At 42.3% G+C, this 25740-nt stretch overlaps 1 long non-coding RNA gene across 1 annotated transcript; it reads left to right on the forward strand.

Annotated features, from left to right (window-relative positions):
- Window positions 1-20033: 20033 nt before the first annotated feature.
- On the forward strand, window positions 20034-20458 carry LOC133027124 (uncharacterized). Its single transcript, XR_009683256.1, has 2 exons — window positions 20034-20117; window positions 20209-20458. It is a non-coding gene; the product is annotated as an uncharacterized LOC133027124 (long non-coding RNA).
- The last annotated feature ends 5282 nt before the right edge of the window (window positions 20459-25740 follow it).

Consider the following 25740-nt stretch of genomic DNA (forward strand, 5'->3'; position numbering starts at 1 on the left):
CTTTCACAGAAGAAGAAGGCAGCAGGATGTTGTCCGGGTCGGACTCGTTCCCATGGAAACCAACGTCGGCCTCATCACCTAAAGTTCTGGAACCTCCTCGTCTTTCCAAGTTGACGTCTTCATCTTCTACTCGTTCGGCTCCTCTTCTTCATCCTGAGGTTTTTGTTTGTCTTTGTCTGTCTCAGGCAGCATTTCTTCATTTTCAAGTTTCGTGTTCTTATCATTTTCTTCACTGACTGACCTGTAAACAAAATTAAGAAAATTCAGAGCTGCTGAAATCTTAATCTCCTGTATTATTATTCTTCATCAGTCATAAACACAAACTGCAGAAGATGTGAAACTATCAAACATCAGGACATTTTCTTTCTCTCTTAATCTTATTGAATCCATTGAACTTCTTTTTTTATATCTTGCATTTCTTTATGCTTTTGCTTTTGCTCCACGAAACGTGAACAAACATCTCCTCCAGGAAATGACAGAAATAACAGAGGAAATTATCTGAGACGTTCACAGACACATCTGCTTCATGTTCGCTGATATAGAAACTTTCATTTTACAGAATAAACGATACTAATAGATGTTACATTTGACATAAACACACATTTTTTAAATTAAAGTTCTTTGTATTTGTGTTATTAATAATACAGTTCATGGTTAAACTGTAAAATATCAAGTCTCAGTTACATTTCTCTGCCGTAATGGTTTGATAACGACATCTTAGGAATCATTGTCAAATCTTTTTCATAAATCTATTCCCTGATATATCGGTTTCAGATTTTCTTTCACTCTAATATTGATATGGTTTTTGAAGGAACTCTCAGAAACTGATGCTTTAGGATGAGTCTGCTGATGCAGCTGAGATGAAGCGGTTAGAGCAACGTGACAAGAATAAATTAGTTTACAGCATCTCCATGACAACAGGGTTAGTCTTTAGAGCAGAATATTGTAATTCTCAGTACAGAATATACAGTAAACTTACTTTATATATCTCCTTTGTAGCATCTGATTGTTGATGGTCTGTTTTGGGTTTGTTCAAAAGAAATAATCATTAGAAGAAACATCACATAATAAATGAATAGCAGAATTATTGTAAATATTAATATTTACCTTTAGTCTTCTAAAGTAGTATAATAATGCTGCTCCAGCTCCGAATGCTACACACACAACGAGTACTTTGACCACAACTGAACCTGAAGAACCTGTAATTCAGAGAGTAGAACTGTAGCATCAACAAAGTGCAGTGATGTGTCTTCAGTGTGTGTGTGTGTGTGTGTGTGTGTGTGTGTGTGTGTGTGTGTGTGTGTGTGTGTGTGTGTGTGTGTGTGTGTGTGTGTGTGTGTGTGTGTGTGTGTGTGTGTGTGTGTGTGTGTGTGTGTGTGTGTGTGTGTGTGTGTGTGTCCTCCTGGTTCCTGGATGTTCTCCTGACAACATGTGGTCATGATGCTCCTGATGAGCTGGAGGACGGAGCCCTGGGGGATCTGCTCCACCAGGAGGAACCAGGACTCACTGCACCAGCCTCAGGTCTGACAGTCGCTCTGAGGATTTCATCATCACTTCTCGTCTCATGGGATCTTACCTTCCTCTATCGTCACGTAGCGGTTGATGAAGTGCGTCTCCTCTTCACTACTGAGTTCACAGGTGAACGTTCCCTGGTGATCTGAAGATAAGTGGTGCAGCGTGAGGCTGCCTGACGCTGACACATCCTCCACCTGCTGCCTCCACTGCTCTGAGACCCTGGGGGGGCCGTCCACCCCGGTCTGGTCCACAATGATCTGACTGTGGTTGAACTTCCACACCCGGTGTGTCGGGGGTTTGGTGTTTGGAGCAGTGCAGTGGATTGTTGTGGTTGTTTCACTCGGTGACACATGGACGGGAGCTGAAAAGAAAAGGGATCAAATAATATCATCGTTGTCAGAATGTGGTTTCAGGCTCTGATGAGACTTTCTGAACATGTTCTATCATCAGATGTGAGTTATCTGTAGGAGCAGATATGAATATGCAGCAGTAGGTGAAACAAGCAAAGGTTCAGTTCCATAGAGCAGATCCAACGTACTGGGTTGATACCACACCGAGCTCCTCCTGCCACTGCGAGTGCTGATGCTGCAGATCAGAACAGTGTCTCTGTCTGACAGTGTCACTGTGCTGCTGATCTCATAGAGCTGCTGCTCCGTCCTCTTCACTGAGGTATGGATCTGAAGGGTCAAGATGGACGGAGGCCTGGTGGACCAGATGAGCTGCGGCTCGGGGTAGATCCCCTCTGAGCGGCAGGTGAAGCTGTCCTCCACCTGCTCAATGTCCACGTGACGCACCGGAGCTGCAAGACAACATTTCTCTTTATAACTCATTGATCATCTTTGCCTTGTGCTCTGTGGAGCTCTTCATTAATCTGACATATTGTCCTTATTATTTAACATGTCACATATGAGCCAATATGTGGAGCTGCTGACATCAGCTGTGTCTCAATTCATGGGCTGCGTTTGAAGACCGAGCTCCAACGAATGGATCCGTCCCCGTCCAACCTGTCCCAGGATGCATTGCACTTTAGAGACTAACCATGTTTCAAAGAGGTAATGGTGCCGGCAAGCAGCGAGACGTCCAATGCTTCAGTATCAGCTTCAACTCAACCCAACAGTACACATGTTAAACAAGGGAACAGCAACAAGAGACAAATATCATTTCTAGTTTTTGTGTTGGTTTTCACTGTTTCTTAACCATCTGCTATCAGGTTGATAAATGACTCCTCCCTGACTCCAGTGATGGTGCTGGTGTAGCACTTGTATCGGCCCTGGTCCTGAAGCTGCAGCCCCATCAGCCTGATGGAGGCGTTTCCTCTGGAGATCTGATCTGTGAACAGCGATGTCCGGCCTTTGAAGTGTTCGTACTGGATATGAAACTGGTTGCTGGCACTGAAGTAGGAGTGGACAGAAGTGATTCTTGCTTCCATCTTCACCCAGTAAATTTCTGGGTCTGTACCAGGCTGGAAACTGCAGGGTAAGATGCAGCTCTCCGCTAAAACACAGAAGACCTCAACATCTGTGAGACACCGGGTAAAAAAACAACCAATTCAGGATCAACTGTGGTGAATAGAAGCTTTTTTTAAAGAGCAATTAGAGCATTTGCTCACAGACAGATTGTGAATGTAAATATCCTGATGGACCTGTCTGTCTGTTTGGCTGTTGACAGTTAACATACAGTAGTTTGATCTGAGCTGCTTTCACAGAAACAACCTCCTGCCACACGAGGCATTCGAATGTGTAACGTACATTTACTGTCAAACCAAAAATATGAATTTAAAGAGGTTCAGATTCACACCAAGGTGGAAAAGTTGTGTGTTGATCACAGAAATGTTCATTTAGAAAATTGATTTTGAGATTCAGCAAAATCTGAACATTGTTTGTGATGAGAAGAATTTAGGATCTGGAAGAATTTTTGAATTTTTTTTTTTAATCCAGGTTGTGTGTGTGTGTGTGTGTGTGTGTGTGTGTGTGTGTGTTTGTTTGTGCGTGTGTGTGTGTACAAAATAACACATGATTTATCTTGTTCTAATCAGAAAAACCTGCCATTTAAACGGGAGTGTGTAGACTGTTTATATCCACTGTACAGTCTATGGTCTACACAGAAATGCTGATGTGCTTTTATTTTGATGTGTGCAAAGGCAGCAATGCAATCATTTATGTTTATGACATTCATTTAAAAAATAAATCTTTAAAACTGTGTTGAAAGTTAATTGTCTCTGTATATTCTGCAGTGAACTACGAGCTGCACTCAGAGAAACTCAGAGAGAACTGAACCACGGCTCAACAGAACTGGTTTGTTAACATGGGCGCGGAGCGGCTGGATTTTCATTTCCTCGTCCATGTTTGATGACAGCATTATCAAACTACAGAGCACACACACACACACACACACACACACACACACACACACACACACACACACACACACACACACACACACACACACACACACACACACACACACACACACACACACACACATCAGTATCAAGTGGAATACAAATAAAGATATAGATTATATAGAAATATAGAATACAAAGTTAACATCATCTGATTGTGTTATGTAAAGCTTGTGTTGTTTGATTCAGTGACAAATTAAAAACTAAAGCATCATCAGGTGTTTCCTCTGGAACGTTTGTGGAACGTAGTCAATCTGGTTCTGCAAGATTCCAACACTTGGAACAAGAGAAGCTGTTTCCTCTCAACTTCAGCACAGATTAATTGTTTACCATTAAAATTAATTTGGTAACTAAATCTTATTGGTGATGATTTTTGTTTCTTTTTATACATTGGAAAATATAATCTTACATCATCGTTAGTGTTTGATTGTCACAGATCTGAGAATTATTCAAACACACACACACACACACACACACACACACACACTTAAAAACCTTTAAAAACCACAACTCAGTTCAGTTCTGTTGATGCTCAAGTTTCAATGAAGAATAAAAGAACTCAACATCTGGTGTGAACTGTTTCACCTCCAGCTCAGTGAGAACATGTTTCTCTTTGTTGTTATAAACCTTCACAATCATTTCTCATGTTTCCTGCTTCGTCTGATGGAAACCAACATGTCTGTACAAAGTACTACGTTCAAACAGAAGCTGTGATTTCTGAGTAAGATCAGACTTCACGTACCTGCTGTGGTGAGAGTCCACAAGTTGAGGATCAACACAACCAGAGACTTGAACACAGACATCTTTCTTTCACTCTGTGGAAACTGGAAGTGGATCAATGGAAGAAGAGACCAGTTAACAGCAGGTTTGACTCATGACACCGAGTCAGAGCAGCTGAGGTTCAGACTCTGCAGCTCCGATCTCTGCAGAGTTCAGACTGAAGACTCACACACTCTAAGTCCCATTGTGAACAGTGTGTAATGCAAAATGAAAGTGACTCTGTAAAGTGTTCCTCCCCCCCCCCCCCCACACATGTTGAGGTAAAACCTGTCGAGCGTTAAGAAAACAAGAGTTTACTCACCGAACAACCGCATCTCCGCTCCTCCTCCGTCTCTGTTACTGAAGAACAGGCCTGAAACCTGGTGAACTCCTAATAACCGAAGCTAAAGTCATAAAGACAATCGAACAGTAAACGAGTCAGAAGCTTCTCCAGCAACTGATCCCGACACGATCACAGTGGATGAGAGAAGTGAGAGAACACGGTGTAAATAAAGAGGAGCTTGACCTCGAGGTCAACACATCCAGGACATGTTTCAGATATCAGGTTGATTTGAACCTAACAAACACACTTCAGCTTTCCTGAAGCAGCTGCTGCATTTATTCACCAACACACCAAGGCCAGTGTATGGAGGACGAAACATAACTTAACTACAGCTGATGATGGATCCTAACTGGCGGCAGTGGACAATGACTATGGATGATAGTGGATCCCATCTTGATGCTGGATCATGATCTTGCTGCTGACCAGAGACTATGATGCAGCAGGACTGCTTCACATATAGTATTGAAGTTATCCTTCAAAATGTTTACCCTCATCAATGCTGCTAAAACCTTTATCCTGATGATGTTCTCCTCTACACTTGACATCTGTTGCACTTGTGTCCGTCCTGGGAGATGGATCCTCACTTGTGTCTCTCTGAGGTTTCTACGTATTTTTACCTGTAAAAAGGGTTTTTAGTAGTTTGTCCTGACTCTTGCTGAGGGTTAAGGACAGAGGATGTCTCACCATGTTAAAGCCCTATGAGACGAATTGTGATTTGTGAATATGGGCTATACAAATAAAATTTGATTGATTGATTGATTGATTGATTGATAAATAAATAAATTAAAAAATTTAAAATAAAATAAATGCATACATAAAAAAATCAATAAATACAGAAATATTAAATACAGATATGTATAAATAAATGTCTTAATAAATATTTTACCACATTTATTTATTTCTGTGTCCCAATGTGATGAGAAGGGCCTAACCTCAGTCTCATGCAGGATTGGTCACGGTCCTACTACTTGTGTCCAGTAGCTGTTTGCAGTGTTAAGCCAGTTAACACTTAAAATGAACTAGTTCAAGTTCAGAGTTTTAATTAAGATTATTTTTTATTGGATGATTTAGGTGGCAGTAGTCCTGACTGTGAGCGTCACGTCTCGTATTGTACTGAGCACAACATGTTGACGAGTCCTTTTTCATGATGTTTAAATGCAGCCTCATAAACTCTGGAGCGAATCAATCAAACACTAAGTGACTTCATGTACTGATCAGGTCCTGATAACTAGTGATGAGGGTTTATTAGTTAGAGTGAGAGCAGAGTGGAGGAGGACACAGAAACTGCAGCTCGGTACAAACCAGCTGCAGCTTCTACTCTGAAGCAGTAGAAGCATCATAAACTTATTACTTCATGAGCTGTGTTATAAAATATATGTTGCGGCTCCAGACAAAAGTTTTATTTGGGGGAAGAGGAGAAATGGTTCTTTTGATAGTAAAGGTTGCACACCCCGGCCAAAGAAGAACAACAGAAGATCTCAGGAAGTGTTGCAACAACCAGTGACCACACGGTGGAGCCAGAGGAGAAGACATCTGGAGATTCATTTAGATTTCAGTGGATAAATGGAAGCTTGGAACTGCAGGTGGCGCTAGAGGACAAGATAGAAGTTCAAGTCATGAGCAGTCATCCTCTGTTCTATATTTAAACCTTTCATCCCCTGATGAGTAAATTCCTAAATGTGAGTTCTGCACCCGTAGTGAACAGGGGACGAGAAAAATGAGGAAGAGTCACATAACCAGTCCTGCCGAGTGGACCTGGAGCCATGGCAACGCAAATCACCGCTCAGCATCAGAAAGAAGTTTCCTCTGACACGTGACAACAACAGGTAACAATGAGTGTGTTTCTGCCTCAGCACACACAAGTTAACCTGCAGAAGCTCTGCACTCTGTGTGTGCTGGTGAATATACATACATGGAAATATATATATATATATTTATTAGGGCTGTCAATAGATTAAAAAAAATTAACTAATTAATCTCACATTTTGAAATTCATTAATCGCGATTAATCTAGAAAAGTTTGTTTTTCTTCTAAAGACTAAATCTTATAAATTAACGAGTAATCACTTCAGACAGCCTGTATTTTACACAATGTTGTGTTTTCAAAGAGGCTCAGGCCTATAAAGTGGCAGCCAGGTCGTTAAATATCATGTATGATAAATTGTGTAAAACATTTTTTTTAAAAACCAGCTGAAAATATTCCCAATGTCTTTGGAAACAATAACACTGCTTCTTTCTTCATTGAAACATCCAGATTAGTAAAAGGTAAAAAAAAGAGGTGTATTTGAGACACCATTGGTACTGTCATCTTTAACATTGAACAACACACACAACAGCATAACAAGTGGCCTTGGTAAACTGAACTGACATTCAAATCTGTCATGTTAAAGTGCAGAAACTTAAAGTGCAAACAAACATGAAAATGAAAACAGGAAGATCTCTGCTACTTCACAGGTCCCACCGTATGCACATTTTACCACAGTTGATATGGTTCCTTGGGGTCTTAATGAAATGTCTGAGACATATTTTGGTCAAAATACCACAAGGATCATTTAAAACAGCACCTTGTTACCCTGTCTGAAACAGCCCTCCTCAGATTGAACTGTTTTGAGTGCTGGAGACGAAGATACAATCTTACAACCATATTGTTTTGAACCAGAGTCAGGTGGACCGAAGCCTGGCTGCGAGAGCCCCAGAGCAGACCCAGTGGGAGCAGTGGGAGCAGTGGGGGCTGGAGCAGTTAGCTCCAGCTCCCACTGCCCATAGCCCCGGTTAGCAGCCCGGTTAGTGTCGTGCAGACGAACATGCGCACACACACACACACACAGTTCGAGGAAGATAAAAAAAAGTGCACATGAGAGGACGGATGGGGTGTAGTTGCCTGCCTGGTTCAAGTAGATTCTCCAACTTCTCCAGTTCAGCCAGCTCCGGTGAAATCAACATGAGATGTTGGTCTTGTGCTGAGCCACGGTGGCAGCAAGCGGACCCTTGTTTCACTGGATCCGTTTGATAACCTCCAAGGCAGAATTCCACCGGGTGGCAACATCTTGAACTAGCGACTCTTCCTGCTGTCCTTGTTTGCTGTGCGTTCATCAGACGGGACTTATCTTTTGACGGGCTGTGTTTGAAGTGCGTCGAGGAATTCCTCCGCACAGTTCTCCGCTGTACAACGCGACTCTGTTTTTTTTTACTTCCAACGCAAAATATCTAGTTTTCCATACATTGTCAATAAAATGAGCTGTGACACCCAGGTGATTGTCATTGCTGACTGACGTCCAGTGGTCACCGCTGAGGGCGACGCTGGCAGCTTGCTCAAGGAGCTGAATTTTCTTCCGCACACCGGAAGTAAACAAAGTTGCGTTAAAATATTTTATCGCATTAATCTCGGGCACAATAATCTCATAGATTAACGCGTTAACTTTGACAGCCCTAATTTATATATATATATATATCTGCTTATATGTTGTGATGGATATTTGACCTGGTGAGACTCCTGAAATAAAGAGATTAGAGAATCATAGTCTTTAAAGTAAACTTCATTCCTTTCAAGGAAGGTCAGACAATCCTACAGCATGTTAAGAGTGTGTGTGTGTGTGTGAACTATTTGTGTGTGTGTGTGTGTGTGTGTGTGTGTGTATGTGTGTGTTGAATATATTTGTTTGCAACATCCTGTATATTCAGTGTTTCTTCTTCTCTCTGATCATGATATCATTTCTGGTGATGATTTAATTTCACTAATTACATTGAAATAAAGAGTAAATAACAATGAGGGAGGAAACGTGATGATGTCATCAGCACATGTCTGATGAGGAAGTGATTACAGCTGAGAGAGATGATGGAGGGATGGAGCGACAGAGGAGGAGACACTAACACTGTGAACATCCATGTGAGTTCATTGTGTCCAAAGAAAATGTGACTTAAAGAAAAGTGTCGGAGAAAAGAAGAAACATCGGTGACACGTGAGGAACCGTGAGTAAAAGCAGCTGATGCATCGATCAGTGAGAGTCACGTGTTCTCTGTGATGAGATGAACCAATGATCAGTGTGAGAGGACGAGGGCTGGAAGTCAAGGAGGAAGTGATCCAGTGAAGGAGGATAAAAGAAAAGAGTGATTCTGTCTCCTGAAGGAAACAAGTGTTTCCACTGAGGGTGAAGTTTATGATCATAGAGCAGGGGTTCTCAAACTTTTGCAAGCTGGGCCCCCCCAAAGCTGGTTAGGGGTAGTTGGGGCCCCCCCATCCCCCCGCCGCCTGCCACCGCAGGCCTCAACTACACCACCATAGATAGATAGATAGAGAGATAGAGAGATAGAGAGATAGAGAGATAGATAGATAGATAGATAGCATATTGTTATTGATAGGCCTGACATGTCAAGGTTAGGCTATTGTTATTGTTAGGCCCATACAGACAATAATTATTATATTATACAGTGTGTGTGAAGTTAATAAAGTTCTAATTGCAACGTTGTGGTCTTGTGAGTGTGTTTGTATGTGTGGCTGTGAGCGACTTGCACACTAATAATGAATAAGGCTGTGCTAGGCAATGGTTCCTAACAAAACGAAGAGTACACAATGTAGACAGGGACAGCACAGAACAGTATTCACCTGCTGGTGTTTTATTTGTTGCAACATGGTGGATGATTGAAGATGTAAAGGTAGGTGTTAAGGAGAAAGGGGCTAGCTGCAGTTGGAAGAAGTTAGCGCGCTAGAAGGCTAGCTCGTGGGGCTACGAGCTTTCTGAAAAGACTGTGGAGCAAATTACTCTTAGATTAGGCTACGAACAGGCCTACTGCACGTGGAGGAAGGGAATACTAAGGAAGGAGTGACTTTAAAAAGACTGTTTATAAAGAAATTAATATCTGAATGAGAGAGGAAACAAGAGCAATTGCACAAACTCTGCAGGGTGTCGTCTCAGTGAGGTCGAGCGCTGACCAGGCCTGTGGTTACTTTTGTACTCGGAAGCGTACGTGCAACTCGCGTTCAAATGATAACACTCCTCTTTTGATTGGTGGATCAGGAACGAAACAGTATTTGATTTGTTTTTATGTCAGTCAAGCCCCTTGCATTTCGCCACTGAGAGAGCTTTCACTAACCTGTGACAGGTCGGCGGTCTTTTTTTTTTAAACCACTGTCATAGAGGAACAACATGAGATCTCAGGAAGTGTTGGAACAACCAGTGACCACACGGTGGAGCCAGAGGAGAAGACATCTGGAGATTCATTTATATTTCAGTGGATAAATGGAAGCTTGGAACTGCAGGTGGCGCTAGAGGACAAGAAAGAAGTTCACCAAAGTCCTGAGCAGTCCTCCTCTGTTCTGTATTTAAGCTTTTCATCCCCTGATGAGTCAAATCCTAAATGTGTCAAATACAGAAAGATACAACACAGATTTATATAAATACATTTTAATAAATACAAAACAGTACCAGATATAAAATACAAATCTGTACATTCTTTCCAGAGCTATAAATGATTATAATTCAGCTTTAAGCTGGTTCAGGTTTTGTGAGTCCACTGAACGTGTCAGATGAGTTTGCTCTCAGGATGTTTCATTCAGGTGCTGCTGGTTTTCAAGTCTCTGCCGGATGTTGTCCAGAGTTCAAACAGACTTAAAGCAACACTATGTCTCCACCTCAAACCAGCAGCTGGATTCAAATGGGTTTGATGGTTCAGTGACTGAAGCCGTTTGCTCTTTCACAGAAGAAGAAGGCAGCAGGATGTTGTCCCGGTCTGACTCGTTCCCATGGAAACCAACGTTGGCCTCATCTTCTAAAGCTTTGGAACCTCCTTGTCTTTGCAAGTTCACGTCTTCATCTTGTACTTGTACGGCTCCTCTTCTTCATCCTGAGGTATTTGTTTGTCTTTGTTTGTCTCAAGCAGCTTTTCTTCATTTTCAGGTGTCGTGTTCTCATTATTTCCTAAATAGTATGAACTGTAAACAAAATTAGGAAAATTCAGAGCTGCTGAAATCTTAATCTCCTGGATTTTTATTCTTCATCAGTCATAAACACAAACTGCAGAAGATGTGAAACTAGCAAACATCAGGACATTTACTTTCCCTCTATATCTTATTGAATACATTGAACTTCTTTTTTCATATCATGCATTTCTTTGTGCTTTTGATTTTGCTCCACGAACCTGAGACAAGTGTTGTCATGGCAACAACCCTCTTACCTGTCTCCCTCCCGGCTCTGACAATGATATCAGGTGAGTCACAGATGAATGTATAAACTGTACATTAAACTAACATGGGTTCTGATCAGTGTTCTGTTTTCAGAATAACTCTGTATAACCTGTTTCACAAAAGAACCAAATAGAATTTCATGTTTCACATCTCGTTAGTGAGGATTTGCGAACATGCTTCTCACTGAACGTGGGGAATGCAGGACGTTGCTCTGCGATGGATTTGTTTTTTAATCTGTCGTTTGGCTTCTTGAGCAAATGAGCTGAATTATTTCAAGTTCTTAGTCGAGTGTTTTTGGTGCCGGCTCAGTCAGGTGTGTGCAGAAGCTCTGCTGAAGACTCTGGAGTTGATGAGCAAACTGAGACAGCAGGTGAAAGACATGGAGACCAGCTTCTACAGGATGTTACAGGTACACACTCAAAACTATTCAGGATAAAATAATAGATATCTTCACACATTAAGCTTAACACACACCCACACCTTCACTTCCTGTTCTCCGTCTCTCTTCCCTGTTCTGTGGTTTTGTCAGTGACTTATCTTTCTCTCTCTGTCCCTGTCGGTCAGGATCAAAGGATAGCCACTCCCCTCTCTCTGGCTCTGACGTCCCACCACAGGCAGCGTGTGCAGACTGGTCTCTCGCTGCTGTTTGAAGCCACGCCCCTCCCAGACTTCCCTTCGTTGGTGTGAGTCACATCCAGAAGGTTTTAAATGTCCACAAAACACATTTACATTTCTCAAATGCTTCACAAACACATATTAGGTCTTACAACATTGAGATGAAAATGAATCAAAAAAGTCACTGTGCTGTCGTTGATCTCGTACTGTTGAAGTCTGGGAGAAAGCATCGCGGCCAACAACGCTTATCGCCCGAGGGATTGTGAGCTGTCCGTCAAACGTGTGGCTGTGCAGGAAGTCCCGCCTCCCAGGATAAACACGAGTGTACTGGACTCTTCCACTGGAACCAGCAGGGGCGTCCACAGTCTGGTGGAGAAGATGCAGAATGGCCTGGGGGTAAAAACTGTGTGTGTTTAAAAATCAATAGTTCATTGTTCAGTTTGAAAAACTGCATCAAATACTTAGACTGAAATTTAGAGTTTTCACAGATTTTCATCATTGACATCGATAGAATAATCTTAGGGGGCCATGTTTCTATGATAACATGCATTTCTGAATCATGTCATCTCTTCAGGACCATAAAAAGTATTCAGATAAAGCAGCTAAAAAACCAACTGTCTGTTTCTGTAGCTGCAGGAGCCGGTGAAAGACTCTCATGTGTCTGAGATCATCGATGTTTATGCACAGAAGATCTCAGCATTTGCGGTGAGTACGTTTGTCAGATAAAATAGAAGAACTTACGTGTGAATACTGTTTTATGAATGTAAATTATTTTTTATTATTTTTCTTTAAAAGATGTGTTTCTCAAACATTATATTTTCACTGAAGTAAATCCTGCTTCTTCTGTGGTCATTTTTTACAGTGTATGTTTTTTTAAATGAGGGTTATTTCTCTTTCTGTCATGTGATCATAACACATAAATCACTAAACTTCTGTAGTGCGTATGAATCGGGGACGATGCAAGTTCTGAAAACCACAGATGAACATTTGTAATTTGTTAAACCCAGCATATACAGTTAAGTCTTTTTTTTTTGTGATCAGATTTTTATTGGGATTTTAAGGACAACAATCATCTTCATTCAACAGCACATAAATAAAGTAATTACCGTATACAAACATAAGCATACCCATGTACTCACACACACAGATACACACATACACGCCGGATAATAATAAAATGAAAACATAAAAATAAAATAAAAAGATATAACTGAAGATAAATATATACCAAAAATTAAGTAAAATACATAAAATGTCATAAATGCAGAAGGAAAAAAGTGCCAGTGAAGTGTAACCTAGTTAGATCTATCAAATGGTTGGATGCCGTCCACAATTTGCAGTACACAGTAAAACATAAACAGGAAACATAAACCAAAGAAAACAGGACCAGAGGGGGGGGGGGGGCTCAGCTCTCACCAAAAAGCCTTTGAGAGCCTCCACTGTTCGAGCCCAGTACAATGACACTTCCTCCTTTGCACCATGGACGCGTGCTGTGGACAATTCCAGAAGCGCAACATCTATGAAGTTGAGCAGCCACTGTCGCCGAGATAGTATGTGGGGCGGTTTCCACATTGTTGCGATCATCTTTTCAGCTGAAGTTAGACCAGCCAGAAACACGCGCTTTGAGGATTTCGTGAGTTTCAGTTGAGAGAGATCATTTAAAATAAAAGTTAAGTCTTGTAATTTGTATGTTGACTCCCAAAACAAAATTCTTTGCTCAAAACTTAACCAAAAATAATTCAGATTTCTGTGCGGATCAAATTTGTTTTGGCTGCGTAAACCAGATCATGTAGAATGAAGTGACTTTGACTTACGCGTTATCTATTGAAAATGAATAATGATAATATGAAGTCTTCTGTGATTCATAAAAGAAATTAAAAAGTTTCCTCACAGATTAAGGCTGCTGCTGAAGGAAGAGGAGGACCAAACCAGCAAGTGGACGGTGGAGTGGATCATCATCGACCCGGCCAGCTTCACAGGTGACGCACACGAGTCCAGTGAGTTCATCCAGACGTCAGCTCACTCCTCTAAAGCTCAGTCTGGGTTTGTTCTGTCTCTGTCGCTGCTCCTCACTGGTTGTGGCAGAAAACGGCGAGTGGGAGATCAACCACCGGCCGGCCAAGAGGAACACGTACAAGCACATTCCCATGGAGAGCAACAAGCACCAGGACATCACCTTCTACCTGGTCATCAAACGCAAACCTCTCTTCTACATCGTCAACATCATCATCCCCTGTGTGCTCATCTCCTTCCTGGCCTCGCTCGTCTACTACCTGCCCGCTGACAGTCAGTGCCCCCCCCCACACCTCCGGTTTACAGGAGACACACTTTGAGAACGAGAGGAGATGTTCTCCTCAGGAGTCAGGAAAATACTGAGGAAGACTACTGGCTACTATTATATTGTGTGTGTGTGTGTGTGTGTGTGTGTGTGTGTGTGTGTGTGTGTGTGTGTGTGTGTGTGTGTGTGTGTGTGTGTGTGTGTGTGTGTGTGTGTGTGTGTGTGTGTGTGTGTGTGTGTGTGTGTGTGTGTGTGTGTGTGTGTGTGTGTGTGTCTCTCAGGTATTTGATGTTCATCATGGTGCTGGTTACTGTGGTGGTGCTGAACTGTGTGGTCGTCCTCAACCTGCACTTCAGGACCCCGAGCACACACGTCATGTCTGACTGGACCAAAAAGGTAACACACACACACACACACACACACACACACACACACACACACACACACACACAAACAGTTACCCAGTTTTCTATTGGAACAATTTGACCTGGTTTGATTCTTGTGTGACTTCTGGATCTTATTTCTAATCCTTCCTTTTTAAAAGAAGAGCTGTGGCTCAAAGACTTTAGCTTCTTAAAAGAAGAGTTTTTTCAGGTATACATTTTTAAGCCTGTTTTAATTTCCCCTCTTCTCGGTCCAGTTCTTCCTGGAGCGCCTGCCCCGGATCCTGCGTATGTCCCACCCTTCGGACGAGGAGCCCCACTGGGATGGAGCGCTGCCCCGGCGCTGCAGCTCGGTGGGGTACATCGCCGCGGCGGAGGAGTACTACAGCTTCAAGTCCCGCAGCGAGCTGATGTTCGAGAAGCAGTCAGTGAGACACGGACTGACCACACGGACCACACACGCTGCAGGTTGGAGAGAAGGTCCCTCAGTGGAGCTCACACTTCAGACAGTTAGATTCCATCAAGCTGCTCCACCTGGGGTCAGACCAATGTTCCCACAGACCTATGGTCCCACATTTCTAGATTTTTCTGAAAATTAAACCCTATGTTCCCAGATTTCCTGTGAAGCCCCAGGCGTTTTCGGGACAAAAACGCCTACAAATACATGCCTAAAGTAAATGATCAATTCCTCCACAATTATAGTCAATTTGCATGTTCTTGACATCTTCAACATCTACATATGTCAGAGAATGTATTCCCAGGGTCAGAAATAGTCTGTCTGTTAGTCTGCTTGAGTAAAACAAACCCTAAGGTTAGGGTTATAACATAGTCAGAACATAGGGTGTGTAGCACGGCTTTCATCCAGGTCCATGAAGGATTCTGCGAGGAACCAGTGAAAAGACAAACTCCTTTGTGTTGTTGTGTGTTTGTTGTCTACACCAACCTGCTCTGGTTGTGCAGTGGTGAGTCCACAGGACGACGGAGGGATGACGGAGCAGCTGTACGCAGAGATCAAGCCGGCCGTGGACGGAGCGAACTACATCATCAAACACATGCGCAACAAGAACGACTACAACGAGGTGACACACACACACACACACACACACACACACACACACACACACACACACACACACACACACACACACACGCACACACACGCACGCAAACACACACACACACACACACTGCCATGTGGGTCTAGAGTTTGTTGCCCCTATATTATTTGTGGGTCCAGGTGCATAGTTGTGTGTTTCTTTAATCAAAAGTGGACAACAGAATAACAGAATAATTAAACTAGTATTTCTACTTGATTTGTGTGGTTTGAATAAACATTTAAACTCAGTGGACATCTTTGATTTTATTTTTGTTCTGCATATATTATTATTATAATACTAACACACCTGAAAGTCTCAAAGTCTTTCACACGTTCTCCAGACTAAATCAATTTGTGACGTGAATCTAGGAACTTTAAGATCATAAACAAACAGAATGTGGTTCTACACACATGGAGACAGACTGAGGGACAAAGGTGGAACAGAATAAAGGAAACTTAAACACATAAATGTGACTCTTTATAGAGGGGTTATATATTCTGCTTGTGGTGGAGGGCCATCTAGTGGTGAAGTTACATATTACAACCCGCTCCTCTGATTCCTCTGGAGCTCTGTCTCCACTCTGCCTCCCAGCAACAAGGCCCAGTCAGAGCCGCTCTACACACAAGCTGCTGCTGCTTCAGCCTCTGGATCCTCAGGACACAGCTCAGCCTCCGTCCACACACACTGTCCTCTTCACACTCAGATCCACTAAGACCTCTTCCACCTGTTGAGAGAAGAAGACATCAGTGTCACAGAGACTCACTTCATCAGCTGTGAGTCAGTGATGCAGCTCATCCAGTAGAAAGAGCAGCAGGGACTTCAGTCCTGTTCAGAGGTGGAGCAGCTTCCTCTCTGCTTCATGTTCACGTGTTGGAATGAACACGCTAAGAGCTCAGTGTGTGTCCTCTGCATGTCAAAGTGCAGAGTGGACACCTGAGAGGTGGATTTACTGCTGTTACAGGTGAAGACATGTTTCACTGTGTGTTGATGAACATCTGCTTCTGACAAACTGGGACCAGATGAGACAGATGGACCTCAGCAGAGGTTCTGCTCTGTATAAAGAGCTCCTGGTTCCCATGGTGATGAGGAGAGGCTTCAGTCCCACTGATCTCAGAGCTGTGACAAAGATCCACCTGATCAGTTCTTCACTGATGAAGTGAGAGAACAAACTGTCTCAGATCAGATGAAGACGACAGCGTCTCTGTCCCTCGTGTGAGGCTGTCAGCTGTGGTCCAGCTTCACTTCCTGTTCACATGAAAACAACAACTGTCGTCTTCACGTCGACTCAATCACATGATCCCAAGCAGCTTGTGGCTCGTCTGATTGGCCGACTGTTGTCTCTCTGTGTCTCTGTCCAACCCTGACGTCTGTCCTCATTGTCCTCTCACAGCTTCACTGAGGAAACACTGAGGCCTGAACTACGAAGACACTTCAACATGTCCAGGAGATCTTTCTGAGATCCAGCTCAACTGAACCTGACAGACACAGTCAGGCTAAGTGGTCACATGACGCTGGTTATCAACTCATTAAGTTAACTCAGGTTTTCCTCATCGATATCTGAGCGTGCACATTGAGACGCTTGTGATCCTCACATGTGTCTCTCTGATGTTTCTACGTATCTTTTACCTGTTAAAAGGGTTTTTAGTAGTTTTCCTTACTTTTGTTGAGGGTTAAGGACAGAGGATGTCACACTATGAGACAAATTGTGATTTGTGAATATGGGCTATACAAATCAAATTTGATTAATTGATTGATTGACCGATCAACTGAACCAACCAGACGTTGATTTAAACTTCCCTTATCCGTCCCTTTAAGCAGAGTGTGCACCCCACAACAGTGTAGAGTCACTGTGGTCAGTGGGCGGAGCTTTGATACGGGTTGATCTCCAACTTAACCTGGAGCAGGTTAGCCGTTCATCAGAAGTTACCATGGTGATTTACCTCATTAAGAAGTGGACGAGCTCCGTAGGACTGAAATTACTTAAGCTGAAGTTAACCTGATAACCAAAAATCCTGCTTGGTAGCACAGACCCTGGATCTGTGATACTGACTGTGTTTAGTTAAATACTGATGAAAGCAGCGTGGACTGACTCTAACCATCTACTGACCTCAGAGTCTTCAGGCGACAGGTTGGACTCTGCTGTAGATCAAGCAGCTCCTTCACTGCTGAGTCCTGCAGGTTGTTTCCTCTCAGATTCAGTTCTCTCAGATGAGAGGGGTTTGACCTCAGAGCTGAAGCCAGAGAAGAACAGCTGATCTCTGTCAGTCTGCAGTCCCACAACCTGGATAAAGAATAAAATGAACTGTAAATTAAACTGAGTTCATGTATGAAAATAACAGACACATATTCATGTCAGCACAGACTCATAACATGGAAGATAAATATGAAATCAGACATGTTGGAATAAAAACGAGTCCTGATTCAGTACAAATAGATTATTTGGACCCGGTCTCTGTCCTGCAGATCAGTTTAGGAAATCCAGAACTAAAGTCAGTGTTTTAACAAGTAAATGAACATTTAAAATGTCACAGATTAATTAATGGATTCAAATTGTGTATGAAGAGGAATTATGATAAATTAGAATTAAATGATAAATTGTGTATAAATCACTGCATGAAAAGAAGCGTTTGTGTCAATCTGTGTCGCAGAGAAGTGTTGGCACATCCTTCGGTTAACGACTTTCACACGTATCTGTAGGCAGCAAAGGAAACGCTCAGGGTTCCTGCAGTTGTCAAGCCTGTGAGCTGTTGAGATTTGACCCCCCCTGCTCCAACTCCTAGAGGACGCTTTCACATGCAAATGACAATGCTCTGAGCTTCACAAATGCAAATCAGTTTCCCTGAGAGCAGATAACACCAATGTGTAAGAGGCACCAACAAACTATCTGGCTGAGTAAACCAGGCTTAAAATAAATATTAAACCTGAAATTTTAAATTGTTCTTAAGTAAATAAGTATGCTATAATGAATTATATTGTATACCACGAACAAAGGTCAATGCAGTCAAAAGAAATGAAACAATGCACTTTATTTCAAATTTTAATTGTCATCCAATCCTAAATCTCAACAACTGTACAGAGTGGCATGATTACAGTCACTTTTTCAATTGTGCTGGTTAAATGCACAGAGGAAGTGTAAACCACACCTCTACCAGCAAATAAATGATGCTGGGTATGATCATCTGTGTCCTGTAAGCTCCAAACTTCTACTGGCTTTCCATAAAAATATCTGTCCTCCCAAAATACTGGCATCAAATTCACATGTCAATGGCAAACTAAGCTGTTCCATGAATTATAAATGGTACCTTTTCACCACTACTTTCAAAATTGCTATGAAACATTCATTGATTTAATGATTTATTTTTTCAGTGTAATATTTAATCCCCCATGGACTGCACAGTGACAAAACACAGCAGCCGGCTGTTTGGATACAACATACATCTCCACTCAGTTTGATTATTATTTTAAATATAAAGGAGACACAATATAGAGCTTAAATTCCTTCATAATTTGAACTTCAATTGTCTAATTGTTGTTATTAAACTTTCTCAGTATTCCATTAAAACAGTCAACACTTTTATCCAAAGCGACTTACGATAAGTGCATTCAACTATAAGGTTACGAACACAGAACAGCGTGAATCATGTGTGTAAATGTACTAAACACCACAAAAAATAAACCTGGCCTCAGTCAAATACTTATCCCATGAAGTAACCGCTGCTCACGTCACCCGCTCGCGTCATCAGCTGATGGACTCGTCCAATCAGAGCCTCGTAAACGCCGTGCAGCAGCGTCGAGTGTCCCGCAGACAGGAAGCGGGTCGTGTTTAGCTTGTCCCGTACGAGTGACTCTGTCTTCGGGGTAAATAACTTGCTGAAGTCGACACGACGCTGTTCCCTGGAGGAGAAGATGAGTGCGTGTGGAGGCAGAGCCGCGGGCCCGGTGTGGACGAGTCGAGGCGGAGAAGACGGGCGCACAGTCCCTGAGTTACGGTGAGCTAGAGCCGCCATGCTAACCACTAAGCTAACTGGTACATCTGAAAGCATGTCCGCCACTCTTTGGGATAGCGAGAAAGTTGCTAAAATACGAGTACAGCATCGAGTGCTGGAGCAGATCTAGTGCATGTGTAAATATGTATGAATTACTTAGATGTAACAGTTTGTTCTCGTTAAGTTTTTTCATCAACGTGACTTTTTTTCTGTATGTTTTCACAGCCTCAGCCCCCCCCCCCCACACACACACACACACACACACACACACACACACATAAACAAAGAGGCGTTAGGCTGAGACGCTGAAAGTCCGGATTTAAAGTGCAGAAAATTAAGCCATTGAATGTAAGTAACTGTTTATGAATTGTTTTGGTGTTTTTTTGCTGTGGATCTTCCAACGGTGATGCAGCGCGGCTATTTCCGTTTATTAATAATAAAGTCATGTTACATGTGTTGTTTTCCAGGTGCCTGTCCATGACGTACAAAGACACACTGAGCCAGTATGATCCGACCAGACCTTACATCAGCATTGAGGAGTTGTCGGAGAAGAAAGAGGGTAAGGTTATATTCATTAAATAATTTTCCAGTTACATGTAAAGGTGTATGTTGTAATTGAACTGTGCTAATTTTACTGAATGTGTTTACAGCTGATTGAAGCGGGACAGATGACATGGATCCATCCTTCCACAGCCAGGAGTGCACCGACCTGTGTCCCACACTTCATATAAGACTGGAAGCTACACTGATCTCACAGCTACACACCACAGACGTCTACACACTGGAGAAGAGTCCCACAAAGAAGTCATGACCCAGAGGCTGCAGAGAAACATTTCAAGCCTCATCTGAGTTTTTGTACAATATTTTTGCTGTATGTAAATAAAGCTTTCACTCCACATATACCTTGTTCACATTTGTTCCCTGTACAATATGTTCACCTATAACATCAAGCATCACATGAATGTTTAGTTTTAATTAACTGCAGTGCTTTTGGTAAAGGCTTACTTATAAATAATAATAAATATTAATATATACATTTTTATTATAAATATTGTGTGGGAGGGGCTTACCCCACGTGTGGAATGCTGTGACCCCACGTGTGCACTGCAATGACCCATAAGGTGACCAATAGCAACACTTCTACCAACCAATCACGAGTGACATTAGTTTCAAGGGTCTGTGGTTTCCTCCAATGGTGAGTAGAGAGAGGTTCTAGCCAGCGGCTGGACTCCGATTCATATGCTAATTAGATCACACGTCGCGATCGGTCCGCGAGGCTCAGCGAGCCCCCCGCGGCTCTCTCCTTTGTTCTCCAAATCCCCCTTAAGGTCCGCAAACGCCGATAGACCCACCTTGTCTTCACTGGCGAACGCCGAGGTAACATCATGGAAACAGTTGGTTACAGCAGGGGATTAGGCCTGTCCGTAGAGGTTCACTGTGACAATAATACTGCTTTTCGTCTAGTGAATGCTGTATTATAGATAAGAGATCTACAAAAGTCATTCAGTGAACTGACCACAGAGTCTCCAGTCGACAGGTTGGACTATGTAGAAAACCACACAGCTCCTTCACTCCTGAGTCCTGCAGGGAGTTTTCAGTCAGAACCAGTTCTCTCAGATGACAGGGGTTTGACGTCAGAGCTGAAGCCAGAGAAGAACAGCTGATCTCTGTCAGTCTGCAGTCCTTCAACCTGGATAAAGAATAAAACTTAACTGTATATTAAACTGAGTTAATGTGTGAAAATAAAGAACTTTGACTAAACATCACTGTCTGTTTTCAGACCTGAAGTCTGAGTCAAGTTGTTTCTGGCTTTTTTATGGAACTTCTTCTGCAGCCTCCTAATAAAGTTTCTGAGTGAGTCCATGTGGGAATAGAGCAGGTGAATGTCCAGAGGATTCACAGAGAGCGAGTAGACGTGTTGATGAGGTTTCTAACACGTGACGGACGTGAAACTGGAAGAACACAAAGATCTCAGGATGAAGAAGAGGAGCCGTACACGTAGAAGACGAAGACGTCCACTTGGAAACACAAGGAGATTCCAGAGCTTCTGGTGATCAGGGCCAACGCCGGTGTGGATGAGCTGTAAACAACAACACTGATCTTTCCACAGCAGGATTCATACGTCATGTCCGGCCTCCTGCTGCTCTACAGGCTCCGCCTCCTGCTGCTCCACCCGTTCTTCATATGCGAAAGTCAAAGTCCAGAAAATGTCCAAACACTATTTTACATTGTTCATGACTGAAAACAGCTTGAAAGTCCTCGTGTCCTCGGGGTTCAGTTGTTTGTAATATGTAACTTCACCACTAGCTGTCTCTAAATATCTTGCTGGACATGTTCAGGAGTCGTACACGTGGACAAGTGGACTACGTTCACATGTACGACACCTGGAGACGTCACTAACTCCTTTGCAGTGAACCTGTAACTTAACATAACTTAACGTAACCATGGTTATCATGCAGATATGTGTTTTGGCTCCGCCCCTTGTCTGAATGTTCCCACATGTTCCTGTTGCTGTGAACAAGTCGGACCCGGAAAATCTCCTGCTGCTGCTTCAGCTCCAGAAAATGTCCGACCCACTTGTGAGAACATGTTCCACAGTTGATGTGTGAAAGGGCGAGCAGTTTTTGGAGGAAACCTGGTCTTGTTCGGATTATCCAGGAATATTACTCAGTGTATAAAATGACGACCCAGAGGTGGGACCAGGAAGCAGAGCTGCAGTGCTACACACTTCTCTGCGCTCCCTCTGGATCAGTCACACAACCACATCCCCATAGAGACTGTGTCTGTCCCCTGTCCCATTACATTATTTAATTAAAATGATAACAGAGCGAGAATTCTACACAAAAAAACAATACAAATTAACATAACCTCTGCAACAACAAAACAAACAAAGACTTTTAAATGTGGTCTTTTTAAAATAAGAAAATTATCATCGAAGGCTATGTTAGTAAATGAACTAGTCTCAGATCACAACGTTGATTTATTGTCCCTCACTGAGACGTGGCTGCATCCTGATGAATATGTCAGTCTAAATGAATCTACTCCCCCCAGTCATGTAAATACACACGTTCCAATGAGAATTCGGGCGAGGAGGTGGAGTTGCTGCTATTTTTAACTCCAGTCTATCAATTAATCCTAAACCTAAACTCAGCTACAACTCATTTGAATGTCTTGTTCTTAGTCTTCTACACCAATCCAGGAAACACCAACAGCCAATCATATTTGCTGTAGTTTATCGTGCTCCTGGGGCTTATACTGAATTTTTAACGGAATTCCCTGAGTTTTTATCAAACCTAGTCCTAAAGACCGATACAATTATTATTGTTGGTGACTTTAATATTCATGTTGACAATATTAAAGATAGCCTTAGGGTAGCATTTATTTCCATACTAGACTCAATTGGTTTCAGTCAGTGTGTACACCAACCTACTCATTGTTGTAACCACACACTTGACCTTGTTTTTTACGATTAACATTAGACTCAATAGCGCCTCTAAAAAAGATACATGTAAAACATAGTAAATTAGCTCCGTGGTAGAATTCCAAGACACATGAGTTAAAACAAATATCAAGAAAACTAGAGAGGAAGTGGCGCTCCAGCAACATTGTTGAAAATCTCCTAGCCTGAAATAGTTGTGTTAAAGTTTATAAGAAGGCTCCACAAAGCAAGAGCTGCCTATTATTCAAAACTAATCGAAGGTTTCTCTTCAGCACTGTAGCCAGGCTGACAGAGCCACACCTCTACCAAACCCAGTATTCCTCCATACCTGAAGAGCAATATCTCTATGACCTTTTTTAATGAAAAAATTCTAACTATTAGAAATAAAATCAACCATCTCCTGCCCTCAATTGGCACTAATACCCTCCCAACAATAGAGATCTCAGAAACGGCTGAGAATTCTTCCCATTATTTAGACAGCTTCTCTCTTATCACCCGTGATCAGTTTACCAAAATAATCTCAGGTTCTAAACCAACAACCTGTATCTTAGATCCTATTCCTATAAAATGACTTAAAGAAATTCTGCCCCTAATAGATAGTTCGTTACTTAACACAATCAATCTGTCTTTATCATCAGGATGTACCACAGTCCTTTAAACAAGCTGTAATCAAACCCCTTCTCAAAAACTCCACCCTGGACCCAGAGGTTTTAAACCACAGACCGATATCCAACCTCATTTTCCTGTTTAAAATCCTGAGAAGGTTGAAGCCATGGCTGTGTGAGTTTCTCTGTCTGGGTTAAGAGCCAATCACAGCACAGAGACAGCCATGGCAAAAGTCACTAGTGACCTTCTAATAGCTTCAGACCAGGGACTTGTGTCTGTCCTCGTTCTGTTAGATCTCAGTGCAGCATTCCACACAATTGACCATCACATTTTATTACAGAGACTAGAACAGTTAATTAGTATTTAAGGAACCGCCCTAAACTGGTTTTAATATCTTATTTTTTAGATCGATTCCATTTCGTGCATATTCATGATGAATCATCTGTGCGCACCAAAGTTAACCATGGTGTTCCACAGGGCTCTGTGCTCGATCCAATTTTATTCTCATTATATATGCTTCAACTAGGAAACATTATCAGGACACACTCTGTAAATTTTCACTGTTATGCGGATGACACCCAGTTATACTTTTCAATAAAACCTTAGCAAAGTAATCAATTAACTAAACTTCGAGCATGTCTCAAGGACATAAAAACCTGGATGACCCGCAGTTTTCTCTTATTAAACTCAGATAAAACAGAGATTATAATACTCGGCCCTAAACACCTTAGAGAAACATTATCTAATGATATAGCTGCGCTAGATGACATTGCCCTTGCTTCCAATGACACAGTCAGGAACTTGGGAGTGATCTTCGATCCTGATTTGTCCTTTAATTCTCACTTAAAACTAATTTCTAGGACCGCCTTCTACCACTTGCTTAATATAAAAAAAATCAGACATGTCCTTTCTCAAAAAGATGCAGAAAAACTAGTCCACGCCTTTGTTACATCGAGACTGGACTATTGTAATTCATTATTATCAGGCTCCAGCAGCAAGTCGTTAAAGACTCTGCAGCTGGTCCAAAATGCCGCAGCACGTGTCCTGACGAGAACTAAGAAAAGAGAGCACATTTCTCCAGTATTAGCATCGCTACACTGGCTTCCTGTTAAATCAAGAATAGAATTTAAAATTCTCCTCCTCACCTTCAAGGCCCTTAATAATATGGCGCCATTTTACCTTAAAGAGCTGTTAGTACCTTATCAACCCACTAGAGGGCTCCGATCCCAGAACTCAGGCCTACTTGTCGTCCCTAAAGTCTCTAAAAGTAGAGTAGGAGCCAGAGCTTTCAGCCATCAAGCCCCACTCCTGTGGAATCATCTCTCACTTTCAGTTAGGGAAGCAGACACCATCTGCACGTTTAAGAGTGGGCTTAAAACCTTCCTTTTTGATAAAGCTTATAGTTAGAGCCGGTCCAGGCTTTTCTCAGACCTGCTCTTAGTTCTGCTGCTGTAGGTCTAGAAGGTCGGGGGACACATGACACACGGAACTTCTCTTTCCAGCTTCTTCATCCTCTTCCCAATCGTTATCACATCAAATAAATTAATATCTCATCAATACATTACGGACTCGACTTCTTCCCCGGAGTCCCTTTGCCTTATGGTCCGCAGATCCAGGCCACATTGTGGATTATGATGGTGGATCGTGTATCAGAGATCGTGATCTTAATGGTGGATCCTGTATCGTGCAGGGATCTGATAACGGTGGTGGACCACGATCGAGATGGCAGCTGACGGTGGATCCTAACTGGCTGCAGCGGACAATGACTGAGGACTATAGTGGCATCCGATCTTGATGGTGGATCATGATCTTGCTGGTTGCTGACCGTGGACTATTACAGCAAAAAGACTGCTTGATAGATAGTATTTCTCCTCAGATACTCAACCATTACTGACAATAATCCATCAATTAATTTACCTTCCATTATGATACAAACTGTTTATTCTACTCAAAGGTGTAAATACTCTGATCTTTCTGATGTTCTCTGTTACACTTGGCATCTATTGCACTTCTGTCCGTCCCGGGAGATGGATCCTCACATGTGTCTCTCTGAGGTTTCTACCATCTTTACCTAGATTTTTTTAGTAGTTTGTCCTTACTCTTGTTGAGGATTAAGAACAGAGGATATCACACATTG

Source organism: Limanda limanda, chromosome 20 (assembly GCF_963576545.1).
Source record: "Limanda limanda chromosome 20, fLimLim1.1, whole genome shotgun sequence".
In the NCBI taxonomy this organism is placed as follows: domain Eukaryota; kingdom Metazoa; phylum Chordata; class Actinopteri; order Pleuronectiformes; family Pleuronectidae; genus Limanda; species Limanda limanda.